The following is a 24,499-nucleotide window of genomic DNA, read 5'->3' as shown; positions in this document are numbered from 1 at the left end:
GAGTGTAAAAATTTCTCACTGCGCACTGCCCTGTTGGCCAGGGCAAATGGCTGCAAAGAGAGGCCATTTTCCATGGGAAACACGAGTCCTTTCCCCAGGGTCTGGGTGTCAGATGAAAGGTGGCCTTTGGGGCTCTAAGGACTTGCAGGGTACTACTTATTGGCAGCTTTAGATTTGGAGAAATCCAGCAAAGATTGCAAATTTCTCACTGGGCAACAACCTATTGGCAGGGCGAGAGGCCAGAAATGGAGGCCATTTTCCATGGGGAAAATGAAGTCATTGGCCCAGCGTCTGCGTATCAGATGAAAGGTGGCATCTGGGGCCCTAAGGAGTTGCAGGGTCCTCATTGCCAGCAGCTTTAGTTTTGGAGAAAATCAGCCTAGTTTGCAAATTTCCCACCAGGAACGATGCACATGGCCAGGGCGAGTGGCGTCAAACTGACCCCATTTTCCATGGGGAAAATGAAGTCATATCCCCAGGGTCTGGGTATCAATGAAAGGTGGCCTTTGGGGCTCCTAGGACTCGCAAGCTCCTAGTTGCTGGCAGATTTAATTGTGGAGGAATCCAGCAGAGTGTAAAAATTTCTCACTGCGCACTGCCCTGTGGGCCAGGGCAAATGGCTGCAAAGAGAGGCCATTTTGCATGGGAAAAAGAAGTCACTGGCCCAAGGTCTGCATATAAGATGAAAGGTGGCCTTTGGGGCTCTAAGGACGCGCAAGCTCCTAGTTGCTGGCAGCTTTATTTTTGGAGGAATCTAGCAAAGTTTGCTAATTTCTCACTGGGCACTGCGCTGTTGGCTTGGGCAAAGCGCTGCAAAGAGAGGCCATTTTGCATGGGGAAAAAAAGTCCTTTCCCCAGGGTCTGGTTTTCAGATGAAAGTTGGCCTTTGGGGCCCTAAGGACTTCCAAGCTCCTAGTTGCTGGCAGCTTTAGTTGTGGAGGAATCCAGCAAAGTGTAAAACTTTATCACGGGGCTCTGCCCTGTTGGCCAGGGCAAATGGCTGCAAAGAGAGGCCATTTTGCATGGGGAAAATCAAGTCATTGGCCCAGGGTCTGCGTATCACATGAAAGGTGCCATATGGGGCCCTAAGGATTTGCAGAGTCCTCGTTGCCGGCAGCTTTACTTTTGGAGAAAATCAGCCAAGTTTGAAAATTTCACACCGGGCACGAGGCAGATCGCCAGGGCGAGTGGCCTCAAAATGCCCCCACTTTCCCTGGGGAAAATGAAGTCATGTCCCCAGCGACTGGGTGTCAGATGAAAGGTGGCCTTTGGGGCTCTAAGGACTTGCAAGCTCCTAGATTCTGGCAGATTTAGTTGTGGAGGAATCCAGCAAAATTTGAAAATTTCCCACCGGGAACGATGCAGATGGCCAGGGCGAGTGGCCTCAAACTGACCCCAATTTTCCTGGGGAAAATGAAGTCATGTCCCCAGGGTCTGGGTGTCAGATGAAAGGTGGCCTTTGGGGCTCTAAGGATTTGCAAGCTCCTAGTTGCTGGCAGCTTTACTTGTGGAGGAATCCAGCAAAGCGTGAAACTTTCTCACTGGGCACTGTGCTGTTGGCTAGGGCAAATGGCTGCAAAGAGAGGCCTTTATGCATGGGGAAAATGAAGTCATTGGCCCAGGGTCTGGGTGTCAGATGAAAGGTGACCATGGGGCTCCAAGGACTTCCAGGGTCCTCGTTGCCAGCAGCTTTACTTTTGGAAAAAATCAGCCAAGTTTGAAAATTTCACACCGGAATGATGCAGATGGCCAGGGCGAGTGGCCTCAAACTGACCCCAATTTACAAGGGGGAAATGAAGTCAGGTCCCCAAGCTCTGGGTATCAGATGAAGGCTGGCCTTTGGGGCTCTTAGGACTTGCAAGCTCCTAGTTGCTGGCAGCTTTAGTTGTGGTGAAATCCAGCAAAGTATGAAAATTTCTCACTGGGCACTGCCCTGTTGGTCAGGGCAAATGGCTGCAACTGGAGGCCATTTTCCATGGGAAACAGAAGTCCTTTCCCCAGGGTCTGGGTGTCAGATGAAAGGTGGCCTTTGGGGCTCTAAGGACGTCAGGGTACTACTTATTGGCAGCTTTAGATTTGGAGAAATCCAGCAAAGATTGCAAATTTCTTGCTGGGCAACACGCTATTGGTCAGGGCGAGAGGCCAGAAATGGAGCCCATTTTCCATGGGGAAAATGAAGGCATGTCTCCAGTGTCTGCGTATCAGATGAAAGGTGGCATCTGGGGCCCTAAGGAGATGCAGGGTCGTCGTTGCCAGCAGCTTTACTTTTGGAGAAAATCAGCCAAGTTTAAAAATTTCACACAGGGAATGAGGCACACGGCCAGGGCGAGTGGCCTCAAACTGACCCCATTTTCCAAGGGGAAAATGAAGTCATATCCCCAGGGTCTGGGTATCAAATGAAAGGTGGCCTTTGGGGCTGCTAGTACTCGCAAGCTCCTCGTTGCTGGCAGCTTTATTTCTGGAGGAATCCTGCAAAGTTTGCAAATTTCTCACTGGGCACTGCGCTGTTGGCTAGCGCAAATGGCTGCAAAGAGAGGACATTTTGCATGGGAAAAAGAAGTCATTCGCCCAGGGTCTGCGAATCAGATGAAATGTTGCCTTTGCGGCTCTAAGGACTTCCAGGGTCCTCATTGCCAGCAGCTTTACTTTTGGAGAAAATCAGCCAAGTTTGCAAATTTCACACCGGGAACGATGCAGATGGCCAGGGCGAGTAGCCTCAAACTGACCCCATTTTCCATGGGGAAAATGAAGTCATGTCCTCATGGTCTGGGTGTCAGATGAAAGGTGGCCTTTGGGGCTCTAAGGACTTGCAAGCTCCTTGTTGCTGGCAGCTTTAGTTGTGGTGAAATCCAGCAAAGTATGAAAATTTCTCACTGGGCACTGCCCTGTTGGTCAGGGCAAATGGCTGCAACTGGAGGCCATTTTCCATGGGAAACAGAAGTCCTTTCCCCAGGGTCTGGGTGTCAGATGAAAGGTGGCCTTTGGGGCTCTAAGGACTTGCAAGCTCCTTGTTGCCGGCAGCTTTAATTGTGGAGGAATCCAGCAAAATTTGAAAATTTCCCACCGGGAACGATGCAGATGGCCAGGGCGAGTGGCTGCAAAGAGAGGCCATTTTGCATGGGGAAAAAGAAGTCCTTTCCCCAGGGTCTGGTTTTCAGATGAAAGCTGGCCTTTGGGGCTCTAAGGATTTGCAAGCTCCTCATTGCTGGCAGCTTTAGTTGTGGAGGAATCCAGCAAAGTGTAAAAATTTCTCACTGGGCACTGCCCTGTTGGCCAGGGCAAATGGCTGCAAAGAGAGGTTTTTATGCATGGGAAAATGAAGTCCTTTCACCAGGGTCTGGGTGTTAGAAGAAACGTGGTCATGGGGCTCCAAGGACTTCCAGGGTCCTCGTTGCCAGCAGCTTTACTTTTGAAGAAAATCAGCCAAGTTTGAAAATTTCACACCGGGAACGATGCAGATGGCCAGGGCGAGTGGCCTCAAACTGACTCCATTTTCCATGGGGAAAATGAAGTCATATCCCCAGGGTCTGGGTGTCAGATGAAAGGTGGCCTTTGGGGCTCCTAGGACTCGCAAGCTCCTAGTTGCTGGCAGATTTAGTTGTGGAGGAATCCAGCAGAGTGTAAAAATTTCTCACTGCGCACTGCCCTGTTGGCCAGGGCAAATGGCTGCAAAGAGAGGCCATTTTCCATGGGAAACACGAGTCCTTTCCCCAGGGTCTGGGTGTCAGATGAAAGGTGGCCTTTGGGGCTCTAAGGACTTGCAGGGTACTACTTATTGGCAGCTTTAGATTTGGAGAAATCCAGCAAAGATTGCAAATTTCTCACTGGGCAACAACCTATTGGCAGGGCGAGAGGCCAGAAATGGAGGCCATTTTCCATGGGGAAAATGAAGTCATTGGCCCAGCGTCTGCGTATCAGATGAAAGGTGGCATCTGGGGCCCTAAGGAGTTGCAGGGTCCTCATTGCCAGCAGCTTTAGTTTTGGAGAAAATCAGCCTAGTTTGCAAATTTCCCACCAGGAACGATGCACATGGCCAGGGCGAGTGGCGTCAAACTGACCCCATTTTCCATGGGGAAAATGAAGTCATATCCCCAGGGTCTGGGTATCAATGAAAGGTGGCCTTTGGGGCTCCTAGGACTCGCAAGCTCCTAGTTGCTGGCAGATTTAATTGTGGAGGAATCCAGCAGAGTGTAAAAATTTCTCACTGCGCACTGCCCTGTGGGCCAGGGCAAATGGCTGCAAAGAGAGGCCATTTTGCATGGGAAAAAGAAGTCACTGGCCCAAGGTCTGCATATAAGATGAAAGGTGGCCTTTGGGGCTCTAAGGACGCGCAAGCTCCTAGTTGCTGGCAGCTTTATTTTTGGAGGAATCTAGCAAAGTCTGCTAATTTCTCACTGGGCACTGCGCTGTTGGCTTGGGCAAAGCGCTGCAAAGAGAGGCCATTTTGCATGGGGAAAAAAAGTCCTTTCCCCAGGGTCTTGGTGTCAGATAAAAGTTGGCCTTTGGGGCCCTAAGGACTTCCAAGCTCCTAGTTGCTGGCAGCTTTAGTTGTGGAGGAATCCAGCAAAGTGTAAAACTTTATCACGGGGCACTGCCCTGTTGGCCAGGGCAAATGGCTGCAAAGAGAGGCCATTTTGCATGGGGAAAATCAAGTCATTGGCCCAGGGTCTGCGTATCACATGAAAGGTGCCATATGGGGCCCTAAGGATTTGCAGAGTCCTCGTTGCCGGCAGCTTTACTTTTGGAGAAAATCAGCCAAGTTTGAAAATTTCACAACGGGCACGAGGCAGATCGCCAGGGCGAGTGGCCTCAAAATGCCCCCACTTTCCCTGGGGAAAATGAAGTCATGTCCCCAGCGACTGGGTGTCAGATGAAAGGTGGCCTTTGGGGCTCTAAGGACTTGCAAGCTCCTAGATTCTGGCAGATTTAGTTGTGGAGGAATCCTGCAAAATTTGAAAATTTCCCACCGGGAACGATGCAGATGGCCAGGGCGAGTGGCCTCAAACTGACCCCATTTTTCATGGGGAAAAAGAAGTCCTTTCCCCAGGGTCTGGTTTTCAGATGAAAGGTGGCCTTTGGGGCTCTAAGGATTTGCAAGCTCCTCATTGCTGGCAGCTTTAGTTGTGGAGGAATCCAGCAAAGTGTAAAAATTTCTCACTGGGCACTGCCCTGTTGGCCAGGGCAAATGGCTGCAAAGAGAGGCCATTATGCATGGGGAAAATCAAGTCATTGGCCCAGGGTCTGCGTATCACATGAAAGGTGCCATATGGGGCCCTAAGGATTTGCAGAGTCCTCGTTGCCGGCAGCTTTACTTTTGGAGAAAATCAGCCAAGTTTGAAAAATTCACACCGGGCACGAGGCAGATCGCCAGGGCGAGTGGCCTCAAAATGCCCCCACTTTCCCTGGGGAAAATGAAGTCATGCCCCCAGCGACTGGGTGTCAGATGAAAGGTGGCCTTTGGGGCTCTAAGGACTTGCAAGCTCCTAGTTGCTGGCAGCTTTACTTGTGGAGGAATCCAGCAAAGCGTGAAACTTTCTCACTGGGCACTGCGCTGTTGGCTAGGGCAAATGGCTGCAAAGAGAGGCCTTTATGCATGGGGAAAATGAAGTCATTGGCCCAGGGTCTGGGTGTCAGATGAAAGGTGACCATGGGGCTCCAAGGACTTCCAGGGTCCTCGTTGCCAGCAGCTTTACTTTTGGAAAAAATCAGCCAAGTTTGAAAATTTCACACCGGGAACGATGCAGATGGCCAGGGCGAGTGGCCTCAAACTGACCCCAATTTACAAGGGGGAAATGAAGTCAGGTCCCCAAGCTCTGGGTATCAGATGAAGGCTGGCCTTTGGGGCTCTTAGGACTTGCAAGCTCCTAGTTGCTGGCAGCTTTAGTTGTGGTGAAATCCAGCAAAGTATGAAAATTTCTCACTGGGCACTGCCCTGTTGGTCAGGGCAAATGGCTGCAACTGGAGGCCATTTTCCATGGGAAACAGAAGTCCTTTCCCCAGGGTCTGGGTGTCAGATGAAAGGTGGCCTTTGGGGCTCTAAGGACGTCAGGGTACTACTTATTGGCAGCTTTAGATTTGGAGAAATCCAGCAAAGATTGCAAATTTCTTGCTGGGCAACACGCTATTGGTCAGGGCGAGAGGCCAGAAATGGAGCCCATTTTCCATGGGGAAAATGAAGGCATGTCTCCAGTGTCTGCGTATCAGATGAAAGGTGGCATCTGGGGCCCTAAGGAGATGCAGGGTCGTCGGTGCCAGCAGCTTTACTTTTGGAGAAAATCAGCCAAGTTTAAAAATTTCACACAGGGAATGAGGCACATGGCCAGGGCGAGTGGCCTCAAACTGACCCCATTTTCCAAGGGGAAAATGAAGTCATATCCCTAGGGTCTGGGTATCAGATGAAAGGTGGCCTTTGGGGCTGCTAGTACTCGCAAGCTCCTCGTTGCTGGCAGCTTTAGTTGTGGAGGAATCCAGCAAAGTTTGCAAATTTCTCACTGGGCACTGCGCTGTTGGCTAGCGCAAATGGCTGCAAAGAGAGGCCATTTTGCATGGGAAAAAGAAGTCATTCGCCCAGGGTCTGCGAATCAGATGAAATGTTGCCTTTGCGGCTCTAAGGACTTCCAGGGTCCTCATTGCCAGCAGCTTTACTTTTGGAGAAAATCAGCCAAGTTTAAAAATTTCACACCGGGAACGATGCAGATGGCCAGGGCGAGTGGCCTCAAACTGACCCCATTTTCCATGGGGAAAATGAAGTCATGTCCTCAGGGTCTGGGTGTCAGATGAAAGGTGGCCTTTGGGGCTCTAAGGACTTGCAAGCTCCTTGTTGCCGGCAGCTTTAATTGTGGAGGAATCCAGCAATGTTTAAAAATTTCTCACTGCGCACTGCGCTGTTGGCCAGGGCAAATGGCTGCAAAGAGAGGCCATTTTGCATGGGAAAAAGAAGTCCTTTCCCCAGGGTCTGGGTGTCAGATGAAAGGTGGCCTTTGGGGCTCCAAGGACTTCCAGGGTCCTAGTTGCCAACAGCGTTTGTTCTGCAGGAATCCAGCAATGTAAAAAATTTCTCACTTCGTACTGCGCTGTTGGCCAGGGCAAATGGCTGCAAAGAGAGGTTATTTTGCATGGGAAAAAGAAGTCCTTTCCCCAGGGTCTGGGTGTCAGATGAAAGGTGGCCTTTGGGGCTCCAAGGACTCGCAAGCTCCTAGTTGCTGGCAGATTTAGTTGTGGAGGAATCCAGCAAAGTTTGCAAATTTCTCACTGGGCACTGCGCTGTTGGCTAGGGCAAATGGCTGCAAAGAGAGGCCATTTTGCATGGGGAAAAGAAGTCCTTTCCCCAGGGTCTGGCAATCAGATGAAAGTTGGCATCTGGGGCTCTAAGGACTTGCAAGCTCCTAGCTGCTGGCAGCTTTTGTTTTGGAAGAATCCAGAGAGTTTGCAAATTGCTCGCTTGGCACTGCCCTGCCTGCCAGGCCAAGTGGCCACAAATGAAGGCCATTTTCCATGGGAAAAATGTCCTTTACCCAGGGTCTCAGTACTATGTTCAAGGTGGCCTTTGAGGCTCTAAGTACTTACAGGATCCTAGTTGCTGCCAGCTTTACTTTTAGAAAAATCCAGCAAAGATTTGATAATTCTAGCTTGTCTCCCCTCTTTCTGCCAGGGTGAGTAGCTGCAAACGGAGGCCATTTCCCATGGGTAAAAGAAGTCCTTTCCCCAGGGTCGGGGTGTCAGATGAAAGGTGGCCTTTGGGGCTCTAAGGACTTCCAGTGTGCTCGTTGCCAGCAGGTTTTCTTTTTGAGAAAATCAGCCAAGTTTGCAAATTTCACACCGGGCACGATGCAGATGGCCAGGGCTAGTGGCCTCAAACTGACCCCATTTTCCATGGGGAAAATGAAGTCATGTCCCCAGGGTCTGGGTGTCAGATGAAAGGTGGCCTTTGGGGCTCCAAGGATTCGCAAGCTCCTTGTTGCTGGCAGCTTTAGTTGTGGAGGAATCCTGCAAAATTTGAAAATTTCCCACCGGGAACGATGCAGATGGCCAGGGCGAGTGGCCTCAAACTGACCCCATTTTTCATGGGGAAAAAGAAGTCCTTTCCCCAGGGTCTGGTTTTCAGATGAAAGGTGGCCTTTGGGGCTCTAAGGATTTGCAAGCTCCTCATTGCTGGCAGCTTTAGTTGTGGAGGAATCCAGCAAAGTGTAAAAATTTCTCACTGGGCACTGCCCTGTTGGCCAGGGCAAATGGCTGCAAAGAGAGGCCATTATGCATGGGGAAAATCAAGTCATTGGCCCAGGGTCTGCGTATCACATGAAAGGTGCCATATGGGGCCCTAAGGATTTGCAGAGTCCTCGTTGCCAGCAGCTTTACTTTTGGAGAAAATCAGCCAAGTTTGAAAATTTCACACCGGGCACGAGGCAGATCGCCAGGGCAAGTGGCCTCAAAATGCCCCCACTTTCCCTGGGGAAAATGAAGTCATGCCCCCAGCGACTGGGTGTCAGATGAAAGGTGGCCTTTGGGGCTCTAAGGACTTGCAAGCTCCTAGTTGCTGGCAGCTTTACTTGTGGAGGAATCCAGCAAAGCGTGAAACTTTCTCACTGGGCACTGCGCTGTTGGCTAGGGCAAATGGCTGCAAAGAGAGGCCTTTATGCATGGGGAAAATGAAGTCATTGGCCCAGGGTCTGGGTGTCAGATGAAAGGTGACCATGGGGCTCCAAGGACTTCCAGGGTCCTCGTTGCCAGCAGCTTTACTTTTGGAAAAAATCAGCCAAGTTTGAAAATTTCACACCGGGAACGATGCAGATGGCCAGGGCGAGTGGCCTCAAACTGACCCCAATTTACAAGGGGGAAATGAAGTCAGGTCCCCAAGCTCTGGGTATCAGATGAAGGCTGGCCTTTGGGGCTCTTAGGACTTGCAAGCTCCTAGTTGCTGGCAGCTTTAGTTGTGGTGAAATCCAGCAAAGTATGAAAATTTCTCACTGGGCACTGCCCTGTTGGTCAGGGCAAATGGCTGCAACTGGAGGCCATTTTCCATGGGAAACAGAAGTCCTTTCCCCAGGGTCTGGGTGTCAGATGAAAGGTGGCCTTTGGGGCTCTAAGGACGTCAGGGTACTACTTATTGGCAGCTTTAGATTTGGAGAAATCCAGCAAAGATTGCAAATTTCTTGCTGGGCAACACGCTATTGGTCAGGGCGAGAGGCCAGAAATGGAGCCCATTTTCCATGGGGAAAATGAAGGCATGTCTCCAGTGTCTGCGTATCAGATGAAAGGTGGCATCTGGGGCCCTAAGGAGATGCAGGGTCGTCGGTGCCAGCAGCTTTACTTTTGGAGAAAATCAGCCAAGTTTAAAAATTTCACACAGGGAATGAGGCACATGGCCAGGGCGAGTGGCCTCAAACTGACCCCATTTTCCAAGGGGAAAATGAAGTCATATCCCTAGGGTCTGGGTATCAGATGAAAGGTGGCCTTTGGGGCTGCTAGTACTCGCAAGCTCCTCGTTGCTGGCAGCTTTAGTTGTGGAGGAATCCAGCAAAGTTTGCAAATTTCTCACTGGGCACTGCGCTGTTGGCTAGCGCAAATGGCTGCAAAGAGAGGCCATTTTGCATGGGAAAAAGAAGTCATTCGCCCAGGGTCTGCGAATCAGATGAAATGTTGCCTTTGCAGCTCTAAGGACTTCCAGGGTCCTCATTGCCAGCAGCTTTACTTTTGGAGAAAATCAGCCAAGTTTAAAAATTTCACACCGGGAACGATGCAGATGGCCAGGGCGAGTGGCCTCAAACTGACCCCATTTTCCATGGGGAAAATAAAGTCATGTCCTCAGGGTCTGGGTGTCAGATGAAAGGTGGCCTTTGGGGCTCTAAGGACTTGCAAGCTCCTTGTTGCCGGCAGCTTTAATTGTGGAGGAATCCAGCAATGTTTAAAAATTTCTCACTGCGCACTGCGCTGTTGGCCAGGGCAAATGGCTGCAAAGAGAGGCCATTTTGCATGGGAAAAAGAAGTCCTTTCCCCAGGGTCTGGGTGTCAGATGAAAGGTGGCCTTTGGGGCTCCAAGGACTTCCAGGGTCCTAGTTGCCAACAGCGTTTGTTCTGCAGGAATCCAGCAATGTAAAAAATTTCTCACTTCGTACTGCGCTGTTGGCCAGGGCAAATGGCTGCAAAGAGAGGTTATTTTGCATGGGAAAAAGAAGTCCTTTCCCCAGGGTCTGGGTGTCAGATGAAAGGTGGCCTTTGGGGCTCCAAGGACTCGCAAGCTCCTAGTTGCTGGCAGATTTAGTTGTGGAGGAATCCAGCAAAGTTTGCAAATTTCTCACTGGGCACTGCGCTGTTGGCTAGGGCAAATGGCTGCAAAGAGAGGCCATTTTGCATGGGGAAAAGAAGTCCTTTCCCCAGGGTCTGGCAATCAGATGAAAGTTGGCATCTGGGGCTCTAAGGACTTGCAAGCTCCTAGCTGCTGGCAGCTTTTGTTTTGGAAGAATCCAGAGAGTTTGCAAATTGCTCGCTTGGCACTGCCCTGCCTGCCAGGCCAAGTGGCCACAAATGAAGGCCATTTTCCATGGGAAAAATGTCCTTTACCCAGGGTCTCAGTACTATGTTCAAGGTGGCCTTTGAGGCTCTAAGTACTTACAGGATCCTAGTTGCTGCCAGCTTTACTTTTAGAAAAATCCAGCAAAGATTTGATAATTCTAGCTTGTCTCCCCTCTTTCTGCCAGGGTGAGTAGCTGCAAACGGAGGCCATTTCCCATGGGTAAAAGAAGTCCTTTCCCCAGGGTCGGGGTGTCAGATGAAAGGTGGCCTTTGGGGCTCTAAGGACTTCCAGTGTGCTCGTTGCCAGCAGGTTTTCTTTTTGAGAAAATCAGCCAAGTTTGCAAATTTCACACCGGGCACGATGCAGATGGCCAGGGCTAGTGGCCTCAAACTGACCCCATTTTCCATGGGGAAAATGAAGTCATGTCCCCAGGGTCTGGGTGTCAGATGAAAGGTGGCCTTTGGGGCTCCAAGGATTCGCAAGCTCCTTGTTGCTGGCAGCTTTAGTTGTGGAGGAATCCTGCAAAATTTGAAAATTTCCCACCGGGAACGATGCAGATGGCCAGGGCGAGTGGCCTCAAACTGACCCCATTTTTCATGGGGAAAAAGAAGTCCTTTCCCCAGGGTCTGGTTTTCAGATGAAAGGTGGCCTTTGGGGCTCTAAGGATTTGCAAGCTCCTCATTGCTGGCAGCTTTAGTTGTGGAGGAATCCAGCAAAGTGTAAAAATTTCTCACTGGGCACTGCCCTGTTGGCCAGGGCAAATGGCTGCAAAGAGAGGCCATTATGCATGGGGAAAATCAAGTCATTGGCCCAGGGTCTGCGTATCACATGAAAGGTGCCATATGGGGCCCTAAGGATTTGCAGAGTCCTCGTTGCCGGCAGCTTTACTTTTGGAGAAAATCAGCCAAGTTTGAAAATTTCACACCGGGCACGAGGCAGATCGCCAGGGCGAGTGGCCTCAAAATGCCCCCACTTTCCCTGGGGAAAATGAAGTCATGCCCCCAGCGACTGGGTGTCAGATGAAAGGTGGCCTTTGGGGCTCTAAGGACTTGCAAGCTCCTAGTTGCTGGCAGCTTTACTTGTGGAGGAATCCAGCAAAGCGTGAAACTTTCTCACTGGGCACTGCGCTGTTGGCTAGGGCAAATGGCTGCAAAGAGAGGCCTTTATGCATGGGGAAAATGAAGTCATTGGCCCAGGGTCTGGGTGTCAGATGAAAGGTGACCATGGGGCTCCAAGGACTTCCAGGGTCCTCGTTGCCAGCAGCTTTACTTTTGGAAAAAATCAGCCAAGTTTGAAAATTTCACACCGGGAACGATGCAGATGGCCAGGGCGAGTGGCCTCAAACTGACCCCAATTTACAAGGGGGAAATGAAGTCAGGTCCCCAAGCTCTGGGTATCAGATGAAGGCTGGCCTTTGGGGCTCTTAGGACTTGCAAGCTCCTAGTTGCTGGCAGCTTTAGTTGTGGTGAAATCCAGCAAAGTATGAAAATTTCTCACTGGGCACTGCCCTGTTGGTCAGGGCAAATGGCTGCAACTGGAGGCCATTTTCCATGGGAAACAGAAGTCCTTTCCCCAGGGTCTGGGTGTCAGATGAAAGGTGGCCTTTGGGGCTCTAAGGACGTCAGGGTACTACTTATTGGCAGCTTTAGATTTGGAGAAATCCAGCAAAGATTGCAAATTTCTTGCTGGGCAACACGCTATTGGTCAGGGCGAGAGGCCAGAAATGGAGCCCATTTTCCATGGGGAAAATGAAGGCATGTCTCCAGTGTCTGCGTATCAGATGAAAGGTGGCATCTGGGGCCCTAAGGAGATGCAGGGTCGTCGGTGCCAGCAGCTTTACTTTTGGAGAAAATCAGCCAAGTTTAAAAATTTCACACAGGGAATGAGGCACATGGCCAGGGCGAGTGGCCTCAAACTGACCCCATTTTCCAAGGGGAAAATGAAGTCATATCCATAGGGTCTGGGTATCAGATGAAAGGTGGCCTTTGGGGCTGCTAGTACTCGCAAGCTCCTCGTTGCTGGCAGCTTTAGTTGTGGAGGAATCCAGCAAAGTTTGCAAATTTCTCACTGGGCACTGCGCTGTTGGCTAGCGCAAATGGCTGCAAAGAGAGGCCATTTTGCATGGGAAAAAGAAGTCATTCGCCCAGGGTCTGCGAATCAGATGAAATGTTGCCTTTGCAGCTCTAAGGACTTCCAGGGTCCTCATTGCCAGCAGCTTTACTTTTGGAGAAAATCAGCCAAGTTTAAAAATTTCACACCGGGAACGATGCAGATGGCCAGGGCGAGTGGCCTCAAACTGACCCCATTTTCCATGGGGAAAATAAAGTCATGTCCTCAGGGTCTGGGTGTCAGATGAAAGGTGGCCTTTGGGGCTCTAAGGACTTGCAAGCTCCTTGTTGCCGGCAGCTTTAATTGTGGAGGAATCCAGCAATGTTTAAAAATTTCTCACTGCGCACTGCGCTGTTGGCCAGGGCAAATGGCTGCAAAGAGAGGCCATTTTGCATGGGAAAAAGAAGTCCTTTCCCCAGGGTCTGGGTGTCAGATGAAAGGTGGCCTTTGGGGCTCCAAGGACTTCCAGGGTCCTAGTTGCCAACAGCGTTTGTTCTGCAGGAATCCAGCAATGTAAAAAATTTCTCACTTCGTACTGCGCTGTTGGCCAGGGCAAATGGCTGCAAAGAGAGGTTATTTTGCATGGGAAAAAGAAGTCCTTTCCCCAGGGTCTGGGTGTCAGATGAAAGGTGGCCTTTGGGGCTCCAAGGACTCGCAAGCTCCTAGTTGCTGGCAGATTTAGTTGTGGAGGAATCCAGCAAAGTTTGCAAATTTCTCACTGGGCACTGCGCTGTTGGCTAGGGCAAATGGCTGCAAAGAGAGGCCATTTTGCATGGGGAAAAGAAGTCCTTTCCCCAGGGTCTGGCAATCAGATGAAAGTTGGCATCTGGGGCTCTAAGGACTTGCAAGCTCCTAGTTGCTGGCAGCTTTTGTTTTGGAAGAATCCAGAGAGTTTGCAAATTGCTCGCTTGGCACTGCCCTGCCTGCCAGGCCAAGTGGCCACAAATGAAGGCCATTTTCCATGGGAAAAATGTCCTTTACCCAGGGTCTCAGTACTATGTTCAAGGTGGCCTTTGAGGCTCTAAGTACTTACAGGATCCTAGTTGCTGCCAGCTTTACTTTTAGAAAAATCCAGCAAAGATTTGATAATTCTAGCTTGTCTCCCCTCTTTCTGCCAGGGTGAGTAGCTGCAAACGGAGGCCATTTCCCATGGGTAAAAGAAGTCCTTTCCCCAGGGTCGGGGTGTCAGATGAAAGGTGGCCTTTGGGGCTCTAAGGACTTCCAGTGTGCTCGTTGCCAGCAGGTTTTCTTTTTGAGAAAATCAGCCAAGTTTGCAAATTTCACACCGGGCACGATGCAGATGGCCAGGGCTAGTGGCCTCAAATTGACCCCATTTTCCATGGGGAAAATGAAGTCATGTCCCCAGGGTCTGGGTGTCAGATGAAAGGTGGCCTTTGGGGCTCCAAGGATTCGCAAGCTCCTTGTTGCTGGCAGCTTTAGTTGTGGAGGAATCCTGCAAAATTTGAAAATTTCCCACCGGGAACGATGCAGATGGCCAGGGCGAGTGGCCTCAAACTGACCCCATTTTTCATGGGGAAAAAGAAGTCCTTTCCCCAGGGTCTGGGTGTCAGATGAAAGGTGGCCTTTGGGGCTCTAAGGATTTGCAAGCTCCTCATTGCTGGCAGCTTTAGTTGTGGAGGAATCCAGCAAAGTGTAAAAATTTCTCACTGGGCACTGCCCTGTTGGCCAGGGCAAATGGCTGCAAAGAGAGGCCATTATGCATGGGGAAACACAAGTCATTGGCCCAGGGTCTGCGTATCACATGAAAGGTGCCATATGGGGCCCTAAGGATTTGCAGAGTCCTCGTTGCCGGCAGCTCTACTTTTGGAGAAAATCAGCCAAGTTTGAAAATTTCACACCGGGCACGAGGCAGATCGCCAGGGCGAGTGGCCTCAAAATGCCCCCACTTTCCCTGGGGAAAATGAAGTCATGTCCCCAGCGACTGGGTGTCAGATGAAAGGTGGCCTTTGGGGCTCTAAGGACATGCAAGCTCCTAGTTGCTGGCAGCTTTACTTGTGGAGGAATCCAGCAAAGCGTGAAACTTTCTCACTGGGCACTGCGCTGTTGGCTAGGGCAAATGGCTGCAAAGAGAGGCCTTTATGCATGGGGAAAATGAAGTCATTGGCCCAGGGTCTGGGTGTCAGATGAAAGGTGACCATGGGGCTCCAAGGACTTCCAGGGTCCTCGTTGCCAGCAGCTTTACTTTTGGAAAAAATCAGCCAAGTTTGAAAATTTTACACCGGGAACGATGCAGATGGCCAGGGCGAGTGGCCTCAAACTGACCCCAATTTACAAGGGGGAAATGAAGTCAGGTCCCCAAGCTCTGGGTATCAGATGAAGGCTGGCCTTTGGGGCTCTTAGGACTTGCAAGCTCCTAGTTGCTGGCAGCTTTAGTTGTGGTGAAATCCAGCAAAGTATGAAAATTTCTCACTGGGCACTGCCCTGTTGGCCAGGGCAAATGGCTGCAACTGGAGGCCATTTTCCATGGGAAACAGAAGTCCTTTCCCCAGGGTCTGGGTGTCAGATGAAAGGTGGCCTTTGGGGCTCTAAGGACGTCAGGGTACTACTTATTGGCATCTTTAGATTTGGAGAAATCCAGCAAAGATTGCAAATTTCTTGCTGGGCAACACGCTATTGGTCAGGGCGAGAGGCCAGAAATGGAGCCCATTTTCCATGGGGAAAATGAAGGCATGTCTCCAGTGTCTGCGTATCAGATGAAAGGTGGCATCTGGGGCCCTAAGGAGATGCAGGGTCGTCGGTGCCAGCAGCTTTACTTTTGGAGAAAATCAGCCAAGTTTAAAAATTTCACACAGGGAATGAGGCACATGGCCAGGGCGAGTGGCCTCAAACTGACCCCATTTTCCAAGGGGAAAATGAAGTCATATCCCTAGGGTCTGGGTATCAGATGAAAGGTGGCCTTTGGGGCTGCTAGTACTCGCAAGCTCCTCGTTGCTGGCAGCTTTAGTTGTGGAGGAATCCAGCAAAGTTTGCAAATTTCTCACTGGGCACTGCGCTGTTGGCTAGCGCAAATGGCTGCAAAGAGAGGCCATTTTGCATGGGAAAAAGAAGTCATTCGCCCAGGGTCTGCGAATCAGATGAAATGTTGCCTTTGCGGCTCTAAGGACTTCCAGGGTCCTCATTGCCAGCAGCTTTACTTTTGGAGAAAATCAGCCAAGTTTGCAAATTTCACACCGGGAACGATGCAGATGGCCAGGGCGAGTGGCCTCAAACTGACCCCATTTTCCATGGGGAAAATGAAGTCATGTCCTCAGGGTCTGGGTGTCAGATGAAAGGTGGCCTTTGGGGCTCTAAGGACTTGCAAGCTCCTTGTTGCCGGCAGCTTTAATTGTGGAGGAATCCAGCAATGTTTAAAAATTTCTCACTGCGCACTGCGCTGTTGGCCAGGGCAAATGGCTGCAAAGAGAGGCCATTTTGCATGGGAAAAAGAAGTCCTTTCCCCAGGGTCTGGGTGTCAGATGAAAGGTGGCCTTTGGGGCTCCAAGGACTTCCAGGGTCCTAGTTGCCAACAGCGTTTGTTCTGCAGGAATCCAGCAATGTAAAAAATTTCTCACTTCGTACTGCGCTGTTGGCCAGGGCAAATGGCTGCAAAGAGAGGTTATTTTGCATGGGAAAAAGAAGTCCTTTCCCCAGGGTCTGGGTGTCAGATGAAAGGTGGCCTTTGGGGCTCCAAGGACTCGCAAGCTCCTAGTTGCTGGCAGATTTAGTTGTGGAGGAATCCAGCAAAGTTTGCAAATTTCTAACTGGGCACTGCGCTGTTGGCTAGGGCAAATGGCTGCAAAGAGAGGCCATTTTGCATGGGGAAAAGAAGTCCTTTCCCCAGGGTCTGGCAATCAGATGAAAGTTGGCATCTGGGGCTCTAAGGACTTGCAAGCTCCTAGTTGCTGGCAGCTTTTGTTTTGGAAGAATCCAGAGAGTTTGCAAATGGCTGGCTTGGCACTGCCCTGCCTGCCAGGCCAAGTGGCCACAAATGAAGGCCATTTTCCATGGGAAAAATGTCCTTTACCCAGGGTCTCAGTACTATGTTCAAGGTGGCCTTTGAGGCTCTAAGTACTTACAGGATCCTAGTTGCTGCCAGCTTTACTTTTAGAAAAATCCAGCAAAGATTTGATAATTCTAGCTTGTCTCCCCTCTTTCTGCCAGGGTGAGTAGCTGCAAACGGAGGCCATTTCCCATGGGTAAAAGAAGTCCTTTCCCCAGGGTCGGGGTGTCAGATGAAAGGTGGCCTTTGGGGCTCTAAGGACTTCCAGTGTGCTCGTGGCCAGCAGGTTTTCTTTTTGAGAAAATCAGCCAAGTTTGCAAATTTCACACCGGGCACGATGCAGATGGCCAGGGCTAGTGGCCTCAAACTGACCCCATTTTCCATGGGGAAAATGAAGTCATGTCCCCAGGGTCTGGGTGTCAGATGAAAGGTGGCCTTTGGGGCTCCAAGGATTCGCAAGCTCCTTGTTGCTGGCAGCTTTAGTTGTGGAGGAATCCTGCAAAATTTGAAAATTTCCCACCGGGAACGATGCAGATGGCCAGGGCGAGTGGCCTCAAACTGACCCCATTTTTCATGGGGAAAAAGAAGTCCTTTCCCCAGGGTCTGGTTTTCAGATGAAAGGTGGCCTTTGGGGCTCTAAGGATTTGCAAGCTCCTCATTGCTGGCAGCTTTAGTTGTGGAGGAATCCAGCAAAGTGTAAAAATTTCTCACTGGGCACTGCGCTGTTGGCCAGGGCAAATGGCTGCAAAGAGAGGCCATTATGCATGGGGAAAATCAAGTCATTGGCCCAGGGTCTGCGTATCACATGAAAGGTGCCATATGGGGCCCTAAGGATTTGCAGAGTCCTCGTTGCCGGCAGCTTTACTTTTGGAGAAAATCAGCCAAGTTTGAAAATTTCACACCGGGCACGAGGCAGATCGCCAGGGCGAGTGGCCTCAAAATGCCCCCACTTTCCCTGGGGAAAATGAAGTCATGTCCCCAGCGACTGGGTGTCAGATGAAAGGTGGCCTTTGGGGCTCTAAGGACTTGCAAGCTCCTAGTTGCTGGCAGCTTTACTTGTGGAGGAATCCAGCAAAGCGTGAAACTTTCTCACTGGGCACTGCGCTGTTGGCTAGGGCAAATGGCTGCAAAGAGAGGCCTTTATGCATGGGGAAAATGAAGTCATTGGCCCAGGGTCTGGGTGTCAGATGAAAGGTGACCATGGGGCTCCAAGGACTTCCAGGGTCCTCGTTGCCAGCAGCTTTACTTTTGGAAAAAATCAGCCAAGTTTGAAAATTTCACACCGGGAACGATGCAGATGGCCAGGGCGAGTGGCCTCAAACTGACCCCAATTTACAAGGGGGAAATGAAGTCAGGTCCCCAAGCTCTGGGTGTCAGATGAAGGCTGGCCTTTGGGGCTCTTAGGACTTGCAAGCTCCTAGTTGCTGGCAGCTTTAGTTGTGGTGAAATCCAGCAAAGTATGAAAATTTCTCACTGGGCACTGCCCTGTTGGCCAGGGCAAATGGCTGCAAAGAGAGGCCATTTTCCATGGGAAACAGAAGTCCTTTCCCCAGGGTCTGGGTGTCAGATGAAAGGTGGCCTTTGGGGCTCTAAGGACGTCAGGGTACTACTTATTGGCAGCTTTAGATTTGGAGAAATCCAGCAAAGATTGCAAATTTCTTGCTGGGCAACACGCTATTGGTCAGGGCGAGAGGCCAGAAATGGAGCCCATTTTCCATGGGGAAAATGAAGGCATGTCTCCAGTGTCTGCGTATCAGATGAAAGGTGGCATCTGGGGCCCTAAGGAGATGCAGGGTCGTCGGTGCCAGCAGCTTTACTTTTGGAGAAAATCAGCCAAGTTTAAAAATTTCACACAGGGAATGAGGCACATGGCCAGGGCGAGTGGCCTCAAACTGACCCCATTTTCCAAGGGGAAAATGAAGTCATATCCCTAGGGTCTGGGTATCAGATGAAAGGTGGCCTTTGGGGCTGCTAGTACTCGCAAGCTCCTCGTTGCTGGCAGCTTTATTTCTGGAGGAATCCAGCAAAGTTTGCAAATTTCTCACTGGGCACTGCGCTGTTGGCTAGCGCAAATGGCTGCAAAGAGAGGCCATTTTGCATGGGAAAAAGAAGTCATTCGCCCAGGGTCTGCGAATCAGATGAAATGTTGCCTTTGCGGCTCTAAGGACTTCCAGGGTCCTCATTGCCAGCAGCTTTACTTTTGGAGAAAATCAGCCAAGTTTGCAAATTTCACACCGGGAACGATGCAGATGGCCAGGGCGAGTGGCCTCAAACTGACCCCATTTTCCATGGGGAAAATGAAGTCATGTCCTCAGGGTCTGGGTGTCAGATGAAAGGTGGCCTTTGGGGCTCTAAGGACTTGCAAGCTCCTTGTTGCCGGCAGCTTTAATTGTGGAGGAATCCAGCAATGTTTAAAAATTTCTCACTGCGCACTGCGCTGTTGGCCAGGGCAAATGGCTGCAAAGAGAGGCCATTTTGCATGGGAAAAAGAAGTCCTTTCCCCAGGGTCTGGGTGTCAGATGAAAGGTGGCCTTTGGGGCTCCAAGGACTTCCAGGGTCCTAGTTGCCAACAGCGTTTGTTCTGCAGGAATCCAGCAATGTAAAAAATTTCTCACTTCGTACTGCGCTGTTGGCCAGGGCAAATGGCTGCAAAGAGAGGTTATTTTGCATGGGAAAAAGAAGTCCTTTCCCCAGGGTCTGGGTGTCAGATGAAAGGTGGCCTTTGGGGCTCCAAGGACTCGCAAGCTCCTAGTTGCTGGCAGATTTAGTTGTGGAGGAATCCAGCAAAGTTTGCAAATTTCTCACTGGGCACTGCGCTGTTGGCTAGGGCAAATGGCTGCAAAGAGAGGCCATTTTGCATGGGGAAAAGAAGTCCTTTCCCCAGGGTCTGGCAATCAGATGAAAGTTGGCATCTGGGGCTCTAAGGACTTGCAAGCTCCTAGTTGCTGGCAGCTTTTGTTTTGGAAGAATCCAGAGAGTTTGCAAATTGCTCGCTTGGCACTGCCCTGCCTGCCAGGCCAAGTGGCCACAAATGAAGGCCATTTTCCATGGGAAAAATGTCCTTTACCCAGGGTCTCAGTACTATGTTCAAGGTGGCCTTTGAGGCTCTAAGTACTTACAGGATCCTAGTTGCTGCCAGCTTTACTTTTAGAAAAATCCAGCAAAGATTTGATAATTCTAGCTTGTCTCCCCTCTTTCTGCCAGGGTGAGCAGCTGCAAACGGAGGCCATTTCCCATGGGTAAAAGAAGTCCTTTCCCCAGGGTCGGGGTGTCAGATGAAAGGTGGCCTTTGGGGCTCTAAGGACTTCCAGTGTGCTCGTTGCCAGCAGGTTTTCTTTTTGAGAAAATCAGCCAAGTTTGCAAATTTCACACCGGGCACGATGCAGATGGCCAGGGCTAGTGGCCTCAAACTGACCCCATTTTCCATGGGGAAAATGAAGTCATGTCCCCAGGGTCTGGGTGTCAGATGAAAGGTGGCCTTTGGGGCTCCAAGGATTCGCAAGCTCCTTGTTGCTGGCAGCTTTAGTTGTGGAGGAATCCTGCAAAATTTGAAAATTTCCCACCGGGAACGATGCAGATGGCCAGGGCGAGTGGCCTCAAACTGACCCCATTTTTCATGGGGAAAAAGAAGTCCTTTCCCCAGGGTCTGGGTGTCAGATGAAAGGTGGCCTTTGGGGCTCTAAGGATTTGCAAGCTCCTCATTGCTGGCAGCTTTAGTTGTGGAGGAATCCAGCAAAGTGTAAAAATTTCTCACTGGGCACTGCCCTGTTGGCCAGGGCAAATGGCTGCAAAGAGAGGCCATTATGCATGGGGAAAATCAAGTCATTGGCCCAGGGTCTGCGTATCACATGAAAGGTGCCATACGGGGCCCTAAGGATTTGCAGAGTCCTCGTTGCCGGCAGCTTTACTTTTGGAGAAAATCAGCCAAGTTTGAAAATTTCACACCGGGCACGAGGCAGATCGCCAGGGCGAGTGGCCTCAAAATGCCCCCACTTTCCCTGGGGAAAATGAAGTCATGTCCCCAGCGACTGGGTGTCAGATGAAAGGTGGCCTTTGGGGCTCTAGGGACATGCAAGCTCCTAGATTCTGGCAGATTTAGTTGTGGAGGAATCCAGCAAAATTTGAAAATTTCCCACCGGGAACGATGCAGATGGCCAGGGCGAGTGGCCTCAAACTGACCCCAATTTTCCTGGGGAAAATGAAGTCATGTCCCCAGGGTCTGGGTGTCAGATGAAAGGTGGCCTTTGGGGCTCTAAGGATTTGCAAGCTCCTAGTTGCTGGCAGCTTTACTTGTGGAGGAATCCAGCAAAGCGTGAAACTTTCTCACTGGGCACTGCGCTGTTGGCTAGGGCAAATGGCTGCAAAGAGAGGCCTTTATGCATGGGGAAAATCAAGTCATTGGCCCAGGGTCTGGGTGTCAGATGAAAGGTGACCATGGGGCTCCAAGGACTTCCAGGGTCCTCGTTGCCAGCAGCTTTACTTTTGGAAAAAATCAGCCAAGTTTGAAAATTTCACACCGGAATGATGCAGATGGCCAGGGCGAGTGGCCTCAAACTGACCCCACTTTACAAGGGGGAAATGAAGTCAGGTCCCCAAGCTCTGGGTATCAGATGAAGGCTGGCCTTTGGGGCTCTTAGGACTTGCAAGCTCCTAGTTGCTGGCAGCTTTAGTTGTGGTGAAATCCAGCAAAGTATGAAAATTTCTCACTGGGCACTGCCCTGTTGGTCAGGGCAAATGGCTGCAACTGGAGGCCATTTTCCATGGGAAACAGAAGTCCTTTCCCCAGGGTCTGGGTGTCAGATGAAAGGTGGCCTTTGGGGCTCTAAGGACGTCAGGGTACTACTTATTGGCAGCTTTAGATTTGGAGAAATCCAGCAAAGATTGCAAATTTCTTGCTGGGCAACACGCTATTGGTCAGGGCGAGAGGCCAGAAATGGAGCCCATTTTCCGTGGGGAAAATGAAGGCATGTCTCCAGTGTCTGCGTATCAGATGAAAGGTGGCATCTGGGGCCCTAAGGAGATGCAGGGTCGTCGGTGCCAGCAGCTTTACTTTTGGAGAAAATCAGCCAAGTTTAAAAATTTCACACAGGGAATGAGGCACATGGCCAGGGCGAGTGGCCTCAAACTGACCCCATTTTCCAAGGGGAAAATGAAGTCATATCCCTAGGGTCTGGGTATCAGATGAAAGGTGGCCTTTGGGGCTGCTAGTACTCGCAAGCTCCTCGTTGCTGGCAGCTTTAGTTGTGGAGGAATCCAGCAAAGTTTGCAAATTTCTCACTGGGCACTGCGCTGTTGGCTAGCGCAAATGGCTGCAAAGAGAGGACATTTTGCATGGGAAAAAGAAGTCATTCGCCCAGGGTCTGCGAATCAGATGAAATGTTGCCTTTGCAGCTCTAAGGACTTCCAGGGTCCTCATTGCCAGCAGCTTTACTTTTGGAGAAAATCAGCCAAGTTTAAAAATTTCACACCGGGAACGATGCAGATGGCCAGGGCGAGTGGCCTCAAACTGACCCCATTTTCCATGGGGAAAATAAAGTCATGCCCTCAGGGTCTGGGTGTCAGATGAAAGGTGGCCTTTGGGGCTCTAAGGACTTGCAAGCTCCTTGTTGCCGGCAGCTTTAATTGTGGAGGAATCCAGCAAAATTTGAAAATTTCCCACCGGGAACGATGCAGATGGCCAGGGCGAGTGGCTGCAAAGAGAGGCCATTTTGCATGGGGAAAAAGAAGTCCTTTCCCCAGGGTCTGGTTTTCAGATGAAAGCTGGCCTTTGGGGCTCTAAGGATTTGCAAGCTCCTCATTGCTGGCAGCTTTAGTTGTGGAGGAATCCAGCAAAGTGTAAAAATTTCTCACTGGGCACTGCCCTGTTGGCCAGGGCAAATGGCTGCAAAGAGAGGTTTTTATGCATGGGAGAAAGAAGTCCTTTCACCAGGGTCTGGGTGTTAGAAGAAACGTGGTCATGGGGCTCCAAGGACTTCCAGGGTCCTCGTTGCCAGCAGCTTTACTTTTGAAGAAAATCAGCCAAGTTTGAAAATTTCACACCGGGAACGATGCAGATGGCCAGGGCGAGTGGCCTCAAACTGACTCCATTTTCCATGGGGAAAATGAAGTCATGTCCTCAGGGTCTGGGTGTCAGATGAAAGGTGGCCTTTGGGGCTCCTAGGACTCGCAAGCTCCTAGTTGCTGGCAGATTTAGTTGTGGAGGAATCCAGCAGAGTGTAAAAATTTCTCAATGCGCACTGCCCTGTTGGCCAGGGCAAATGGCTGCAAAGAGAGGCCATTTTCCATGGGAAACACGAGTCCTTTCCCCAGGGTCTGGGTGTCAGATGAAAGGTGGCCTTTGGGGCTCTAAGGACTTGCAGGGTACTACTTATTGGCAGCTTTAGATTTGGAGAAATCCAGCAAAGATTGCAAATTTCTCACTGGGCAACAACCTATTGGCAGGGCGAGAGGCCAGAAATGGAGGCCATTTTCCATGGGGAAAATGAAGTCATTGGCCCAGGGTCTGCGTATCAGATGAAAGGTGGCATCTGGGGCCCTAAGGAGTTGCAGGGTCCTCATTGCCAGCAGCTTTAGTTTTGGAGAAAATCAGCCTAGTTTGCAAATTTCCCACCAGGAACGATGCAGATGGCCAGGGCGAGTGGCGTCAAACTGACCCCATTTTCCATGGGGAAAATGAAGTCATATCCCCAGGGTCTGGGTATCAATGAAAGGTGGCCTTTGGGGCTCCTAGGACTCGCAAGCTCCTAGTTGCTGGCAGATTTAATTGTGGAGGAATCCAGCAGAGTGTAAAAATTTCTCACTGCGCACTGCCCTGTTGGCCAGGGCAAATGGCTGCAAAGAGAGGCCATTTTGCATGGGAAAAAGAAGTCACTGGCCCAAGGTCTGCATATAAGATGAAAGGTGGCCTTTGGGGCTCTAAGGACGCGCAAGCTCCTAGTTGCTGGCAGCTTTATTTTTGGAGGAATCTAGCAAAGTCTGCTAATTTCTCACTGGGCACTGCGCTGTTGGCTTGGGCAAAGCGCTGCAAAGAGAGGCCATTTTGCATGGGGAAAAAAAGTCCTTTCCCCAGGGTCTTGGTGTCAGATGAAAGTTCGCCTTTGGGGCCCTAAGGACTTCCAAGCTCCTAGTTGCTGGCAGCTTTAGTTGTGGAGGAATCCAGCAAAGTGTAAAACTTTATCACGGGGCACTGCCCTGTTGGCCAGGGCAAATGGCTGCAAAGAGAGGCCATTTTGCATGGGGAAAATCAAGTCATTGGCCCAGGGTCTGCGTATCACATGAAAGGTGCCATATGGGGCCCTAAGGATTTGCAGAGTCCTCGTTGCCGGCAGCTTTACTTTTGGAGAAAATCAGCCAAGTTTGAAAATTTCACACCGGGCACGAGGCAGATCGCCAGGGCGAGTGGCCTCAAAATGCCCCCACTTTCCCTGGGGAAAATGAAGTCATGTCCCCAGCGACTGGGTGTCAGATGAAAGGTGGCCTTTGGGGCTCTAAGGACTTGCAAGCTCCTAGATTCTGGCAGATTTAGTTGTGGAGGAATCCTGCAAAATTTGAAAATTTCCCACCGGGAACGATGCAGATGGCCAGGGCGAGTGGCCTCAAACTGACCCCAATTTTCCTGGGGAAAATGAAGTCTTGTCCCCAGGGTCTGGGTGTCAGATGAAAGGTGGCCTTTGGGGCTCTAAGGACTTGCAAGCTCCTAGTTGCTGGCAGCTTCACTTGTGGAGGAATCCAGCAAAGCGTGAAACTTTCTCACTGGGCACTGCGCTGTTGGCTAGGGCAAATGGCTGCAAAGAGAGGCCTTTATGCATGGGGAAAATGAAGTCATTGGCCCAGGGTCTGGGTGTCAGATGAAAGGTGACCATGGGGCTCCAAGGACTTCC

The sequence above is a fragment of the Molothrus aeneus genome, chromosome 21, assembly GCF_037042795.1.
Source record: "Molothrus aeneus isolate 106 chromosome 21, BPBGC_Maene_1.0, whole genome shotgun sequence".
NCBI lineage: Eukaryota > Metazoa > Chordata > Aves > Passeriformes > Icteridae > Molothrus > Molothrus aeneus.
Note: the sequence above shows the minus strand (reverse complement) of the source record.